Genomic DNA, 15,868 nt, shown 5'->3' on the forward strand with positions numbered 1-15,868 from the left:
TGGCAAAATGGCCTCCTCCTGTTTTTTGTAAATAAAACTTTATTAGAACACAGCCACACCCATTGATTTACTCCTGTCTTTGCCTGTTTTTACACTACAAAGTAGACTTGAGTAGCTATAAAAGGGACTCTTTGACCTCCAAATTATAAAATATTTATAATCTGGTCTTTTATACACACACACACACACACACACATATACAAATTGTGACTCTTAATTATAGATGATTTCAATTCTCACAAACAGTTTGGTTTGCTCCAGCACTGAGAACCAAACAATCTTGTTTCTTCAACCCTTCACACACAATTCCTCTTTCAGCTGAATGAAGTCCTTTTGTTTCCATATACCTGTAGGCTAGGAGACAGAATCTTATTCTCTGCTGCATACTGATGCCTCTCAGCATCAGTATTTCCTAGTTAATTAAAATTTTATTTGAGCTCAAAAAACTCTTCTTTCTTTCTCTCTCACTCCCCCTCACTCCTTTCTTCAATTTTGAATTTTTTTAAAATTTCTTACTTAGTAAGATAGTATTTGCTTTGATGATGCCTTCTTCCTAATATATTTCCTAGGGCACAGTTTGGCAATATAAATATAAATATAAATATAAATATGCTAAACACCAAACCCTACTCTCTATTTTATATACAGTCAATGAATAAAGACCAGGCTCCAGCATTCAAGTTGTAGTAATAACCTAAAAGAAAAAGGGAAATTTTAAAATCCCATTTTGGTAGGTATTTAATTATTTAAGACAAATTATCCCACAGATATATATGTAAGTAGAAGACAAATAAATTGGAAGGACGGAAGGGAGGAAGAAAGGAAAGAGTCAAGTCAGAAGGAAATTTCTATTAATAGAGCAAACTTTAACTGAAGTGGCTGCTCAACAGCACAGATGAGGGTGAGGTCTATAGTTATCTACCCTATTTTCTCGCCATCTATCTTCTTGCTTCTCTCCCAATTTAATTATTAGCTTTGGAGTAGGTAATTACAAATTGCTATGGAATTCTATACTTGCTACAATATAGTCTATTGCAATTTGTAATTACCTATTCTAAAACTAAAGTCCCAAATTTAGTTTCTTTGGTTAAACCACTTTTTTAAATTAAACACCACTACATTTCATATAGTTGACTATCCTCTCATTGTAGTAATTCTCTCTTCTTTCTTGTCACATTGTTCTTTTCTGATTTTTCTCATATCCCTGGGCTTCTTCCCCATGGGTGTCATTAATTTCTCTTCTTCTTTTTAGGTTTCAGTGGGAACAAGCTCTGCTCCTTGTTCTCATTTTCTTTCTCATTAATTTTTAATGTTAATGTTATTAACTTCATTGCAGAGTGGTTGAAAGCACAGCCCTTGGCATCACACTAACTTGGTTTGAATTCCAAGCTTCAATAGTTAATACTTCTGTAACTTTGAGGAAAGTCACCTGACCACTCTGGGGGGCATTTTCTGCATCAGTAAAATGGAGTTAATTCTATCTCATAGATTCTCTAGGTTAATACTGTTTAGATATTAACTAGGTACATTAAAGCTAATATACATAAAATTAAACATCATTTAATAATTTTAATTTTTTTCTCCCTCTATTTCTGTTTTGGCTGCCAAAATCCTCCCGCTATTGTAGATTACACACTTCTTTGAACTACTTCTCCAGTGTCTATATAATTAATTTTCATACATTGTACCACTTTTCTTTCTTTTGTCATGCATATCTATTATTCCCTTCCCACTATTTTTTGCAAAGATATTTAAAACTCTTCAATTACTCTGCATAAACTTGAACAAGATTTTCCCACGCTAAATATTTTTTCTTCAAAAATTGCCATTTGAATCTCTAGATTAGTCTTAAATTAGTGACATTTTTCTTATTATATAAGCTTATATTATAGAGGAGTAAAAAAGGCCCGATGAAATATGTTTAAATAAAATATGATTGTATCTGTACAAGTGTGAAGATGTTCTAAAGATGCTCTGAATTCTTTTATTATAAAATTCACAATGTGAATAGGTGAACGAAGGTTTTCCAGTAAGAATAATTCTAGAAAGTACATCATCTTTAAAATTTTGCATATTAAATCACTTAACCCTTGTTGACATATTAAAATATGTTTTGATTTGCCTTTGAAATCATTAACAGGAAAGTTCACTTTCCATATATTATATATGTGAATATAATTTATTCAGATGCATAGATTTATCATAATAGTAATATTCACAAATATTAACAGAATTCAGCACACTATATATATATATGAAAAAAATATATATATATTCAAAATTCAGCACACATATATATATATGAAAAATATATGTAAGCTGATGAGTCTTGTCAAATGCTCTTACTCTGTGAAGGGATGTGACTAAAAGTCAACAATCAAATTTGTGATTTTCAGGAATTTTCATTGGCTGGAAAGCTTACAACTGTTTCAGAAAAATTAAGTGGGTAAAAATAGCATGCAAAAAAGTTGAGAGTTTATACACAGAAAAATGAGAAGAATCTTATTTTCCTATAGGAAGAAGATATCTCACTTTTTTATATTTAACAATGACAATATAAATAATATGGACAGAAAGAGCGAACCTCATGAGAACTTTTACTCAGCAAATGGAAAGGTTATCATCGTATATTTAACTTTTAAAAGATGACTTAGATTATACTTACAGGTTATAAACTAATTTTCTGTTGGTGTGAAATAAACTGCTATGTCTAGATTTGAGGAACAATGTCTTTATTTCAATATCAATTCTTTCTCATTTTCTTTATAAATTTTGTAACATATTTTTAATCTAATTAGTTTTACTGCTTTCACAAGTTTTTATTTTTTTTAACATTAAAACACATGTTTATAGTTGCAGGGACCTACTTTCCTGAGACTTTTGCCAGTATTCATTGTAGTCACACTTCTGAGGAAATTCATAATGATAAGGTTGCATCACAGATAAGTCAATCCTCCATGAATTTAAAAATGAAGATGCAGACCAGAAGTTTCTATCATATTTAGTCATGTGTATTTATATTTCTTGATATACAAGAATTACTGATTCTGAACTACTTGTTTCCAAATCTTAACAAATGTCCAATAAAGGAATGTCTTATTTATTTCATTGCATTCCATTGCCTTTGATTGGTTTGATTGTTGCAAAGGTAAAGTAAGCAGCAGCCAGAAAATACATGTAAAACCTCTGTATTAAAACACACAGGGCATACCAAACACACTAGATCAAACAGACAGGGAATATGTTCCCAAAAGATCATCAAGTATTCATTCCCTCACACAATGAGATCCTGCTGTGCTAGGATGAATCATTTAGGGTCCTTACTTTTAGAAAGCTAATGATTTAATCAGTGAGACAGATACAGGACAGAAAATGATATGGTGTTCTGGCACATATAACGATAGCAATTTTTACAGGCAGATGAGAGTACAGAAGAGGAAATGGGAAGACATAAATAAAAGGTTTGTAGATAAAGGAAACAATTTTTTTTAAAGTTCAAAGGGGTTGGCATTTTCCATAATAATATTGGTAAAAAGATATTGCAAACTAAGGGACATCATAAGCAAAATCAATAATTTAAGAAGACTCCCTGAGTCCACAGTGAATATGGGAAAATGTAAGCGTGTAGAGTTATAGCATATAAAGCGTGAGTTAAGGGGTAAACAGAGACAGAGGTACGCAGGAGCCAGATCAGAGAAAACTTTTCATGTCCTATTAAAAAGCTTTCCTTCTATTGAATTGGTAGTTTGGTGCTACTGCAGAGTTTGAAGCAAGGTATTGTATATGTGAAAGTTGAATATTAAGCAGACTATTCTGGAAACCCAGTGAAAGATGGATTTAAATGGGACCAAAACAAAACTAGGACCCTCTGGAAATTTTCTGAATTAGAAACATGATTACCATAGAGGTCATAAAAATGGGAGAGAAGATTAATGTTTGAGAATTTTTTCAGAAGAGTTAACAGTAAGATTTGCCTAGGTAATGCAGATAAGACCAGGAAGGACTCTCAGCTTTTATTTGCCTACATGATAGCAGTAATAGCTGGTAAGTAGCTAGGTAACATTTAAGAATGTCATATAGATTTTGAAGTGTCTGTTATATACAAGTAAAGATGTTGAATAAATACCTGATTATTGAATATGGAGTTCGGGAGAGACATCTGTGCTAGAAATGCAGCTTAGAGTTTCTTCAGCATATCTGTAATAAAAGAAAGAGATTAGGTCACTCAAAGAGGGGACTAATGAAGAAGAAGTTCATAGAACCAACAATAAATCCCAGGGTTTGGGATCCCTGGGTGGCGCAGTGGTTTGGCGCCTGCCTTTGGCCCAGGGCGTGATCCTGGAGACCCGGGATCGAATCCCACGTCGGGCTCCCAGTGCATGGAGCCTGCTTTTCCCTCTGCCTGTGTCTCTGCCTCTCTCTCTCTCTCTCCTCTCTCTCTGTGACTATCATAAATAAATAAAAATTAAAAAAAAAATCCCAGGGTTTTATTAAGTGAGAAGAAAGAAAACAAATCAGGTACAAAAACTAGAGGGACATTTTCAGGAAGTTAAGAGATCTAATGATAGAAAAATTAACAGAATAGAGAATTTAAAGAACTATGCATTCTTCAGGTGTCGAATACAGGACAGTCTGTGTTATTGGTCAAGTGGGTCTAGGAAGAAGTCTCCTGGCAGGAAAATCTCGTAGGAAATAGAACTATAAATGCAGCTCGTGTCTCCTTGTTCATGGCTGCATTTATTGTTTCTATATCAAATAGTAGAGAATCCATACCCTGGAAAGTACAGGTTACTTTTATTTTTTTCCTCTCAAGCTAAGGTTATCCACATAAGTGTTAGGTAGACATGAAATATAAATCTGGAGTTGAAATAATGAAATAATAGAGCTGTGATTTTAGGGAAATACATTCATTTTCCACTGCTGCTATAACAAATTTCCACAAACAAAGGGATTTATAACAACACAGATTTAGTGTCTTGCAGTTCTATGAGTTAGAAGTCCCACATAGCTCTCACTGAGCTAACACCAAAATGTTGGTAAAGCTGCACTCATTCTGGAGATTTTGGGGGGAAGTCTGTTTCATTGCCCTTTCCAACTTCTAGAAACTGTTCCCATTCCTTGGTTTATGACTTCCATCTCAATCTGCCTCTCTCTTCCATTTTAAGGATCCTTGTGCTTATAGTGAATTTATCCAGTTAATTGAGGATAATCTCTCCCTCTCAGTGTTGTTAACTCAATTGAGCCAACAAAGTATCTTTTAACATTTACTGCTTCCAGTTATTAGAACAGAGACATCTTGGGGGGGGGGAGTAAGCATCATTTTTATTCTGCTTACCACACCCTTACAATCACCCAAGGTTTGTGTGTGTCTGTGTATGTGTATGTGTGTGCACACACACGATTCATATTATTTGTGGTACTTAGGTTCTATAAAGTCACTGAGAATTCTGAATTAGAGAATACAAGACCATTGCTGTTTAGAGAAATACAGACTTAGGTTCCTGTGAGCCACTGGTCATATGTTTGGGTTGACTGATCAATAAATAACCTTGTTTTATGTGTATTTATTTAAAGATACCTTGTTTGGAGCGCCTGGATGGCTCAGTCAATTAATTGTCCAACTCTTGATTTTGGCTCAGATCATGATCTCAGAACTGTGGGATCAAGCCCAGAGTTGGGCTCTGTGCTGGGGCTTGGAGCCTGCTTGAGACTCTCTCTTTCTCTCTCTCTTTCCCTCTCTCTCTCTCTGCTCCTCTCCACCCCACTCGGGTGCACTCTCTACCAACCCCCCAAAAAACTTGTTTAATATATATTGTTGATTCATTAATATCAAACTCATAACCAACAGCACTATAACTCATATTTGAACAAAGCTTATCTAACACAAATATTTTCTATGTAAAGCACATCACGGCCTTTTTGCTCTTAAGAACAAGAAAAAGCACTTTACCTCTATGCTTAGGTATTTCTTTAAACAGTGACATTAACAATAAGCACAAAAAGTGAAAAATGTGGCAGTAAATAAAGAGACACCTGTTTACAATATGAGAGTTAAAACAAAAGGGCAGAGCCAGGACTTGTTAGACCTCAGCTAGCAACGTGTGTGCCAGGCCAACTCAAATTTTTCACTAATCTATGAATGTTCGTGTCCATAAAAATGCCACAAGTATTGGTTTTCAGATTAAAAATACATTTAGTGAGTAGGCAAATCTGCAAATATAGAATTCATGAATAATGACAATAACTATGATTGTCTATTGATATACACGCATGTATCGCACACGCATATATGAAATTATTTACAAAAGATAAAGTGCAGTGTAATTCATATATTAAACAGTTCAGAGAAATATATTAGGGTCTTAAAATCTCTCTTGACTTAAATTATCAAGATTTGTGATGCTGAGATCACTTTTCACTTTACAAAAACTTTTCCTGAGTTTATTATCTCTTCCCAACATCATTCCTTTCTTGTCTAATTTCACTAAAAAATAAAATTAAAAAAGTAGTAAAATCAATAAAATGATAACATTAAAAATAGACAAAGACAGTTGTCCTGCAGTTCTAAAAGACCACATAAAATTACTTCCATGAAAAATGGAAGAAACTGTATTCCATTAGGCCAGTACAGAAGAGAATTGAGCTACTCCATTGTTATAGAATTAGGTAAGTTCATGAGAAAAAGGCTGCGAGCCAGGAGAGAAATACAGGAATAGACACAATTATTTTAAAAGGATGAAAACATAGTTTATGCTTACATCAGTTTACAAACAAGGAAAATCACACTGTGGTCCTCAGGAGGATGAAATGAGTCAACAACTTAGAAAATACCACCCATGCATCTGAAGACCATATGGAAATATGGAAAAGAAAATTCTTTGTGTGCCTTTCTAAATTAAAACTGGGCAATAACCAACCAAATTAGATCTTATTGATATTATAAATGTAGCTCCCTAATTTTCCTTTTCTGATACAGTCAATATGCTCTGGCATGTGCTATGAGTGAAAAATCCAGCAGTATACGTGTGTGTTCTTGTATTTGTGTGCAAGTATCTGCATCTCTAAATCTGAGTCTAAATCTGTGTTTATGTAGACATGAAACTTAGCAATTAGTGACAATTTATTTCTTGTCATCTAAAAGCCAGAAACAAGTAACTGAAAATGCTGCAGCTCTGTACTGAGTTGTAGACTTCATGACCCACATGTGAAAAACAGACCTCTTGACTATATATTAGTAAAACCCCAAACTTGCTTCTAATCCTATTCTCTCTCACAAAAGAAAAATCACATGCATCAAATTGTTCTAGCCAAAAACTAAGAATCATCTTTTATTTCTGTCTTTATTTTACCACTCACATCCAAACCATTCTCAGATTTCACTTCCAACTTTACTTTTTAAAGAAGTTTTATTTATTTGAGTGGGGAAGGGGCCAAGAGAGAGGGGAAGAAAGTCTTAAGCAGACTTCACATTGAGTGCAGAGCCTCAGCCAGGGCTGAATTTCATGACTCTGAGACAACAACCTGATCAGAAACCAAGACTCTGGTGCTTAACCGACTGGGTTACCCAGGTGCCCTTCAATTCTTACTTAAAATGTATCTTGATCAATCTACTTCTCCCCATCTTTACCTCTACCATCTACCACCTTATTTCCATATCATTTTTCTTCTGGACTACTTCAATAGCTTCTTCAATTGGTGTCTCAGGTTATACTTGTGCCTATAGAATCAAATCTGGAAAGTAGTTAATTTTTTTTTCTCCCAAATGTGATTCGTGTCATAGCACTTGCTGCTTGATACCCTACGGTTACTTTCTATTTATAATCTAAATTCCTGAGTAGTTGACAAACTTTTACATAATCTGACTCTTGCTGACCTTCATCACTATCTCCTCGACACTTGTCTCTTATACCACAGTCATCCTGGCCTTATTTTAACTTCCCAAACACCAAACTCAGCCCTATGCTGAGACCTCAACCCCTGTCTCTTTGTAAAGTCTGACAACTTCGGGGATGCCTGGGAGGCTCAGTGGTCGAGCATCTGCCTTCAGGTCAGGGCGCGATCCCAGAGTCCTGGTATGGAGTCCTACATTGGGTTCCCAGTGGGAAGCCTGCTTCTTCCTCTGCCCATGTCTCTGTCTCTCATAAATAAATAAACAAAATCTTTAACAACAAAAAGAAAGTTCTGACAACTTCAGACCCAGTTGCTTTCTATGTGTTTTATGCTTTCCTAACACTAAAGCTATTTTAAGTAACATCTATTATCTATTTAAAAATTCCTCCCTCTCCCCCTACATTCAATAGAATATAAACTTTAGAAGAATGGGGAATTATTTGTCCTTTAAATACTCTTGGTTATAGCCTGATCCCCAACACCTAGGAAGGTTTCACTGAATATGTGTTGAATTTAGAGAGAATTGTTGCTATAAGACATAACAAAATGTCATATTTAATATTAGTTATGAAGAATTAAGGAGCAGTAAAAAATATTAATTACATAAGGCCAAGGGTTGGTGGTATGCTGTGTGTAGTATCATTCATTAATTATTTATTTAAATCCTCATTGTTTCTCAGTTTTAGAGGAATTGCAAATAATGTTTGTCACAGATATCTCTTGTCAACATATGGTATCAATTTACCCAATTTTTATTAGGACTGGACATTGATGATGTGAAAATGTCAACATTCTCAAAATTGCTCTTAGTGTGAATGGTCCTCAGCAGATAGGATACTCGAGGTGTGAGGAAGAAATTCACAGCACACTTGAACACATACAAGTATTTTCAATTTTACTTAAAAATTCAGAGTAATCTTAAATGCATCCTTTTATACTTCTGAGATAGTTATTTAAAAGTATAAATGGATCACATATGCAAAGGAATACAAAGGGAACATAAGTTATAGGCAAACAAACAAAAAAATGCCTTCCTAAAACCAAATATAAGGGATAAGGATGAAAAACAACATGGGAGCTTAAGCCAGTAGATAGGATATTTTTAAAAAATTCAGATAATTGAAAAGTATAGAAGTAGCTTGATTATGGATAAGGCATTGCCCTGGGTATATTTGGAGGAAACTGCACAAGGATAGAAAGCGACCTATTGGTTGTGATTGGAGATACCCTGGCCTCCATGACAGCAGGTATTGCCAAGGACAAGTGTAAATCCTGAAGTTCAAAAAGTGAGGAGTTTGTTTAAAAACAATCTTTCAAAGGCATGATCATAAATGAAAAAAAAAAAATATATATATATAACTGGATTTCATCAAAGACTTCTTAAGCTACCAATTTAGAGAATATTTTGGCAAATCATGTATTTGATAAGGACTTATATCTCATGCAGAATATATAAAGACCTCTTAAAATAGTTATGTTCAGTGAAAGAAGCAGACTAGAGAAAGAGAGAGAGAGAGAGAGAAGGAAAGAACATATCCTGTAATTCCAATATATGTAAATTTCTACAAAATTTGATTTAATTATAAAGTGATAGAAAACAATCAATAGTTGCTTCTATAGGGAGGAAAGGAGTGTTTACACAGACTGTCATAAGGCAACTTTTGCATAGAACTTTTAGAAATGAGAAAGGTTTTCATTTTCTTGATTGGGGTGACTTCACAGGTGTATGCATGTGTAAAAGCTTACCAAATCACATATATTAACTTTAAATATGTGCTGTATATGATGTGTCAGTTATACTTCAATAAAGCTGTTAAAAACAAAACAAGGCAAAAAGCTAAAACAAAATAAAGCCTAGATTGGTCCTTTCTAGACCACACGTGCTAAAGAACTGTCACTTATTATTTATTCTCAAGACATATTTAAGAGTAGTTTTCTCTAGAGAGCATGCAGTTTTCAGAGAAAACTAATTTTATTCTAGATGACTGTGCCACACATTAAAATAGAAGCCTCTGTCAGAGGCCAGATCCCAGTCTTGCTCTGCAGTCAAATTTACCAGTGATAAGACAATCTTACTTATTAGCAGATGAAATCCATCTAGGGTATAAGCATTATGTGTCCTAATCAATATTATGTGTCCAAAGCTGATGAAGAATCACCAAGAATTTATAGGGAATCAGAAACATAAGAAAAAAATAAATAAAACAAACAAGCAAAAATAACCAGGAGAGTACCAAGCTAATTATATAATACCAGGCCAAACTAGAATGTAACTAAAACAACACAAGATTCTTAAAAATCCCTGTAATTGATATGCCTAGAGAAATTTGTGAAGAGATTTTAGCTGTTAAACAAACAAAAATACTACAGAAATCGAATAATCAAGGATCAAGACTGAACTCTTAAAGATTAATAAGACACAAAACTTAACTCGGTATTAAATACATATTTACATGGATGACCTTTTCTCTGTCACATTTATATCATAACCAGCCAGATTGCTTTACACAGTTCTAATTATTTTTTCCTGTCCAGTCATTAGTGGAAGCTTGTAGTATTAGCTACTTTCCTGAGTTAGTAGTCAAGCCTCTACAGGCAGCAAATACACACACACACACACCCCCTTCACCTTGCTTCATCCTTTCTTTCTAACTCCTCTCATGGATGCGAAACTCCTTCTTTTTCCAAAGTTTCTTCCAGAACTGACAGAGTCCACTGCCAATTTGCATTTGAATCTTCAACTCTTGAAAGTCAAAACAGTATCAGAAATAATAATGGCAACAAAACTTCCTGCTGTCCTAAAGAAAGTTATGGTAATATTTTATCTGTTTGTTTGTTCTGGGTTTTCTATTTTCCCAAGCAGATTCCTAAGCTGTATTTTACTTTTTTCAGTAGTTTCCAGCAGAACTTAGGGTTTTTATAGCAAAATAGATGTACTAGGGATCGCACGAAAGAAATTTACAAGAACTTTTAAAAATCTTCCTCAATGTGGAAAACCTCAGAAAATGAATGTATCAAACGGCAAGTTATAATTTATTTGTGTTTTCTTGTTGTTGACTGGGATCATGTGTCTTCTGGGAAATTTATAAGTCAGAAGTTCAGGAAAGACCGCAACCCTGAAATACAACCACAGCTTCTTGTTCAAATCCAAACACCAAACACTGATATTCAATTTCCTTCATTTACCAGCCTCATTGCAACTACCTGACCTCATCTTTTTTTCTTTTTTAATTTCATTTTATTCAGTAAGCATTTATTTATATCCTAGTCTAATTTCACTGTTCCCAAGGTTTTCAACAGAGTGGTTTGTTCTTAAGTAAACATGAAGTGAATTATTTTCCATTAGTTAAACTCATAGAAATATTCTAAATGTTTTCTTTGCCAGCCAAAGAGCTTATCCATGCTACCTACATTACAGAGGCTTAAATTAGCTCCTAAGGTGACCTTGAAACCCAAAGGAACAAAATTTTAAAATTCCAGCCCCTCTGCTCTCCATAAAAGATGGCTGATCTACCACAGAAGTCAGAAAAAGATTCAGGAGATAATCTTAAAAGGAAATTTTTAATATTTATTTTTGTCATACACCTTTGTTAAAGATGCATTTATAATTTTAGTTAAGTAGTTTATAAATACATTTATATAACACATGATTTGTTATATTGTTTCGTTAATATAGAGTTTAGACCAAACTCAAATGCCTTCAAGACCCATGCAAGATAAATATCAGTCTGTGAAGTAGCCATTTATATACTGTACTTCACCATTTCTAAGGTGTCCCGTCTGTAAGACAATCATTATTTATATTACATTATTTATATTATATTATTTATATTACATTTATATTACACACTGCTGATTAAAGTATGATAAAATACTTACACATTATTTAGAATACTTACCTCATAGTTATTTTTTTAAAAAATGATTAAGCGAAATTTAAATATATTTCTATCAAATACCTTGTTCATACATAAAAATAAAATATTAATAAATAACTAGTAGGTACAGATTCCTACAACACCTTCCTGTTTAGAGTCTCAATCTTTTCTTGGCTTGGAGACACCCACATCCATAGTTTATTGAACAATATCATCAATTGTATATTAAGAATAATGGTGGGGATCCCTGGGTGGCGCAGCGGTTTAGTGCCTGCCTTTGGCCCAGGGCGCGATCCTGGAGACCTGGGATCGAATCCCACATCGGGCTCCCGGTGCATGGAGCCTGCTTCTCCCTCTGCCTGTGTCTCTGCCTCTCTCTCTCTCTCTCTCTGTGACTATCATAAATTAAAAAAAAAAAAAAAAAAGAATAATGGTAACTGAGCTTATCTTAAAATGATGCTCTACACTGGTCTCTGTGATTTTCATCCAAGCCACTGCCTCCTATTCTGCAAACCTTGACATATTATATCCTTGATTTCTAGAAATTGTAAGCAAGTTTTTATTTAACAACCAGGCTTCCATTCTTTCACTTAAGTATGCTAAAACAGTTCTGTTGGCTGAAACATCAAGAATTTGCTGTTGTCCTGTCAGGCTACTTAGGATTCCAATCAGACTATGCAGCCATTTCAAAATAGCTGCTACTCAACAGCATTTGAATAATGGCATCAATCTTAAGACCCACCCAATTTTAGAAACCACATAACGTGACAAAATGTCCATACTGGAAACAAAGGAATATGTTAAATAAATAGTTTGTTGAAAACTAGATAGTATACACAGAATTAAAAGACATAAATTGAAGAATCCTGTTTTTTAAAGATCATGGCAGTCATATAAAGTAAATGTGAGATTCAAATTCAAATAATAAGCTTCAAGTGCACCATCACTTCTTGAGACTGAAAATACCAAGACAATGAAAAAGCAGTACTATTTTGCATAGATTATCTGCTTCTTGACAACTCTACCCTTACCTAGGTTATTAACTTATGTTATTTTCCCATTCTTTTCTAGTATTTAAACTCTTTTTTAGGTTAAAAAATAAAACCACAAATCTACATGGTTTTAATTTGTGAATAATTTAAGTTTAAAAAACTAGCAACAAAAAATATTTCACACACATTCATAAATGAGTTTGTTTACCCATTTGTTTTAATATCTAAAGTATATTTATTACAAATATGTAAAGTATGAAAGGTAGTTATTGAATGACTGCCTAATAAATTATCCCAATCTTAACTTGAAACAATGAAATTATTTCTTAATTTCTGTGGATCAGAGATCCACTTGCAGTTTAGCTGGATGGCTTTAGCTCAAGGTATCTTATTAAGTTGTATCACAATATCAGCTAGACCTATGGGCTCATCTAAAGAAAGGCTTAGATTGTGTGGTCATTGACATGGCTTGCCATGTGAGCTACCTCTTGGTAGGACTGCTGTAGGCCATGCCAACTGGTTTCTTTCAGGTCAAGTGATCCACAAAAGAGCAAAAGATATCACCCTAGGCAGAAGCCATAGTCATTTTGTAACATAAACTTAGAGGTGACATTCAATAATTTCTGCTATATTCTACTTGTGAAAACTGAGAGATGCAAGTCTTTGGAGCCATCTCTGATTCTGCCTACCACACTCAGCTATACATGGTGCTTAAGAAAAAGTTGGACAATTAAATTTTATCATCATCCTTTTGTTATTTTCCCCATAGATATTTATTGAGCTGCTACTAAAAACCAGTCTTTATGCTTGCTGCTGAGGTTGTAATACTTAACCAAAAAAGAATGACTGGAAGCCAATAAAGGCATAAAGCATAAAATATTTTGAAAGATGAGTATATGTTAACAAGCTGGAAAAGTCCAGGTTGAGGGAATAATAGCAAAGTCATGGACAGATGAAATGGCATGCCAAATGTTGGCAATTGTAAATAGTTGGTACTACCTGGGAAAGAGGCTGAAATGGATAGTCAATAGACATTAATTTGAAAAGTAGAAAGAATCCATAAAGGATCTGGCGTACTAGTCAAAAGGATTTGTCAGTTACTATTTAAGATACGGGAAACCACTCCAAACAGAGGTTAACATGACCATGGTAATGTGATAGGAATAATTTATATCACAATGTTAAAGATTAATTTTTTGGAATGCTAGAGCCAGGAAAATTATTTATATAAGGTCCCTAGTTGAAGTAGGATATGATTAAATTAGTACTACAGGTAGAGTCTGAAAAGGACAGAATCAATAATTATTTAGGAGGTATAATTAATGAACTATAATCCCCAATGGAATATGGTAGGGACATGGAGGAGATGATCAACACTGACATGAATTCAGGTTATTATTGGCTTTGGAGAAAAGTGGTATCATTTAAAATTACAAGAAATGCAATAGAAGAAATAATTTTGCGGCAATTTAAATAATATAATTGTGACATATTTAATTTGAGGTGCCTGTGGCAATAAAGTATAGTGGCTGAAAATCCAGTCTTTAAGGAAAGAAATAAATATACACATTACAATACTATTGGAGTTTACAATATATATGTGACAGATTTTTAACTTCTCAAAGTAGAAACACAAATCTCTCTGCAGGCTTGGAAACAAAAAGAGTGCCTTGACACATAAATCTTTGGAAAAGTAAAATTTTATTTCAATAGCCAAAAAGATATATTATTTATTAAAGGGATTCAGAATATACCTGGCCATGGCTATTCAGTGAAAGGATTACCCTGAGTATCCCCATATTATCTCAGGAGATCCTCAAGTGGGTGGCATTGGTATTCTGCAGCCAAGCCCTGAGTGGGGTATTAAATAATCTCTTCCACCCCATTTATATCACAAAAGCATCTACCTTTAGCAAGCTTCACCTTCTCAATCCAGGCTGGAGTAAAATACCTTTTTTGTCTTATCAGGGTCAATTTGCTGCATTGTTCTCATGTTTTATGATGATAACTCAGTATCATGCATTCATAGATACAATTCCACTGTAAAATTATAATCTGCTTGTGGGTATGAGGTTACAAGAACTGGGACAAACATAGCCTAGCAAGGCTGTCCAAAGCTTGCCACATTCCAGCTGCTGATTGTGGACTTCAGTGGTGATCTCTTGTTCTCTGATCAAATTTAATAACCAAGAACTACATGGTGGAGATAGTAGTTCTTTCTACTTTGTTATGAAACATGTTATTGCTAACTTAATAAATATTGCAAGGTACATTATCCTATATTCAATAAATAGTGTACTGCTCTCATCCTCAGACACCGTTGGAACTATTTTTGAGCCAATTTCAATTCCAGTTGCCTTGTTTTAAGAGACAGAGACTAAAAAAAAGCCTTGCACTTTTAAAGTATTTTTTTCCAAAATCCCTGACTGATTTGTGTACACAGAACATAATATATTTCCCAGAGTGCATAAATCCTTTAAACTTCAAACAGGAAACTGAAGAGCAAGTGATTTAGTACTACAATTTCATAAAATCTGTCAACTAACTTTCTATAGAAAATCTACTTGACTTCCTATAATGATGTTACCAATAATTCTTACAGCAATGAAAATATTAGAAATCATACTTGTCAAATTCCATTCTCTTATTTCTGGCATCCTTTTCTCCAATAAAAGGGACTATTTTATGGGTCATCCAGTCAGTAATATCATTTTAGTAGGAGAAATTACTGGTATCTAAGTTTTATTGTAGTATTAGCATGAATTGTGGCCATCTGTAAGTTGAGACAACTTGTGCAATCCATTCTCCCCATTGTGATGGCTCTTGGAATGAGGATATACTGCTTGTACTCCAGGGAACTTTTGCATAATTAACATCATGCTTACTCTTGCATCCTCAGCCATCATTACAGAAAACTTAAATATACTTTTTTTCTCATTCAAGGTTATTTAAATTGGTTAGCTATGATGACTCCTTTAGCTAGATATACAGTTACGATTGGTATGGGCATCATTCCACATTTCAGTTCTGGTTAGATAAATGGTAAGTCCAAGGCTTACTGCTAATTTCTGCCTGGTCCCTCATAACTGTGGTTGTAAAATTATGTTC

General features: G+C 34.0%; 1 long non-coding RNA gene across 1 annotated transcript in view; it reads right to left on the bottom strand.

Annotated features, from left to right (window-relative positions):
* LOC144287470 (uncharacterized) overlaps positions 1 to 10,884 on the bottom strand; it is a 28,408-nt gene extending 17,524 nt beyond the window's left edge. The window contains exons 1-2 of the long non-coding RNA XR_013355260.1: positions 10,520 to 10,884; positions 4,127 to 4,197 (exon numbers count right to left, since the gene is read on the bottom strand). This is a non-coding gene — a long non-coding RNA (uncharacterized LOC144287470). The remainder of the gene's footprint in view (positions 1 to 4,126; positions 4,198 to 10,519) is intronic.
* Between the last annotated feature and the right edge of the window lie 4,984 nt (positions 10,885 to 15,868).

Source organism: Canis aureus, chromosome 17 (assembly GCF_053574225.1).
Source record: "Canis aureus isolate CA01 chromosome 17, VMU_Caureus_v.1.0, whole genome shotgun sequence".
Taxonomy (NCBI): domain Eukaryota; kingdom Metazoa; phylum Chordata; class Mammalia; order Carnivora; family Canidae; genus Canis; species Canis aureus.